Source organism: Crocuta crocuta, unplaced genomic scaffold (assembly GCF_008692635.1).
Source record: "Crocuta crocuta isolate KB4526 unplaced genomic scaffold, BGI_CrCroc_1.0 scaffold327, whole genome shotgun sequence".
Taxonomy (NCBI): domain Eukaryota; kingdom Metazoa; phylum Chordata; class Mammalia; order Carnivora; family Hyaenidae; genus Crocuta; species Crocuta crocuta.
Window position 1 is genome coordinate 817,932 of NW_027529176.1, and position 1,816 is coordinate 819,747.

The window sequence follows — 1,816 nt, forward strand, 5'->3', positions numbered from 1 at the left end:
GGGCCAGCTCGACACCGCCCGCCCCGCCGGACCCAGCCCGAACGCCGCTCCGTTGTTTGAATAAACGTGTCTGGGCAACCAGGCGGCGGGGCCTTCGGGGGCTCCCGGTCCCACCCGTGCTTGGGAGGCGGGGCACCGCGGCGCCGCTAGGNGCACAGAGCCCACATTGTGCCCCCCACTGCGCTCCGCCCTCCCGGGACAGAGCCCCATTCACCCCCCGCTCGCCAGCGCTCTCGGGGACCCGGAGCAGGGGAGCGGGCACGCGTGGGTGCGGGTGTGCACGGTGTGCGTGAGGCGCTGGGCGGCTGCTGGAGGGGAGGCCCGCACTCCTGCGGCCCACGCCGCTGCGGCTCCGGATATTTATAGGCCTTCACTGCAGAGACCAAGGTGGGACTGCACGGGGCTGGGGGTGGGGACGGACGACCGGGAGCTCCGGACGCTGAGGCTCTGGAGCGCCGGCGACCAGGCGACCAGGGGCCGGGCTGGGACCCTCCCCTGATGGCTGGGGGAGGGTGGGGAGCGCGGGCAGTGTTTCCTGATGGTCCGGCCTGCGTGCTGATGGAGGTTTAGAAGGAACGTCCAGGTTTGGGACGGACCCAGGGGACGCTGGTGTCTAAGCGGTGGGATGCGCCCCCGGGTGACAGTGTGGAGGGGCCCGTGTCCTGGTGATAGACAAGGGAGTGAGGTCGGTGTTGGAGGAGGGGTGTCTTTGTGTGGGTGTCCCAGGGGTGAGGGGAGGTGGGGCCGCGAAGCCAGTTGTGGGTGGGAGCAGAGAGCTGTCAATGTCTGGGATGAGGGGGGTGGTCAGTATGTAGGTGAAGAGGGACAAGGAGGCATGTGGGTCAGTGTCCAGGCTGACGGAGTGGCTGCTTAGTGTGCAGTACGCTCCTAAACACAGAGGTGTGACCCTCCCTCCCTCCCTCCCCAGGAGGCCATGTCAGGCGAGGACCACGAGGTGCGGGCAGCGGCCGAGGATGCCAGCGGAGGCAGCAGCAGCTCGCCCAGCCCTGGGGACACCCTGCCCTGGAACCTGGGGAAAACACAGAGGAGCCGGCGCAGTGGAGGAGGCTCCGGGGGCAACGGGAGCGTCTTGGACCCTGCTGAGCGGGCCGTCATCCGCATCGCAGGTAACGCTGAACGGCCTCGTCTATCCGATTCGGACATTAGCACTGGCTCGTCCACTGAGCGGTTGCTGCGTGCCACCCGCAGGTGCTGGGCGAGGGTGGTCCGGCCCCGGGGGGCCTGGTGGGTGGCAGGTGAGCGTAGGCACGGCGCCACCTGCTGGCGCTCTGGTCAGCTGCAGGAGGCCTAAGCTTGAGGCCTGATGTTGGGTCCGCCGCAGGGGTGCCATCCTTGGCCTCACACAAGGAGCCAGTGCCTAGATGCCATGATGCCTTCCCGGGCCCCTGGGGGCACAGCTACCTCCCAGGCCCCTGGGTCTGCTGCCGCTGGCGGTGCGTGGAAGCTCACAGGAGCAGGAGGGAGGCGCTGCCTTGCTGGCTAGTGCTGCAGCCGCTGGGGAGGCCAGGCAGCTGCCGTTCTGGGGGTTCTGGGGAGGAGGGTGGGAAAGGCCCAGCCAGACGCCCCTGAGAGTGTAGGGCTGGCGGCTGGGGAGGGGGCGAGCCCGGGCTGGAGGCCCTCAGGCAGGGTGTGCTGGGAGAGGGAGGGGGAGCCCGCTGAGGGTCCCCAGGCGAGGCTGCAGCTCTGACCCCGTTCCCCTCTGCGGACTCTGAAAGGAGGAGGGCATCTGCGGGGCAGTGCTGGCCCTGCGGGAGGCCCGGGGGGGGGGGGGGGCCCTGAGGCTGGGGGGGGCGCC

The 1,816-nt window shown here is 69.9% G+C and overlaps 1 long non-coding RNA gene across 2 annotated transcripts in view; it reads left to right on the plus strand.

The window, feature by feature from the left end:
• The first annotated feature begins 930 nt into the window (after positions 1–930).
• Positions 931–1,816, plus strand: part of LOC144226715 (uncharacterized) — a 5,179-nt gene continuing 4,293 nt past the window's right edge. Inside the window, exon 1 of one of the 2 annotated variants that reach the window (XR_013333717.1) lies at positions 931–1,127. This is a non-coding gene — a long non-coding RNA (uncharacterized LOC144226715). The remainder of the gene's footprint in view (positions 1,128–1,816) is intronic. The other variant, XR_013333718.1, reaches the window with a different exon arrangement.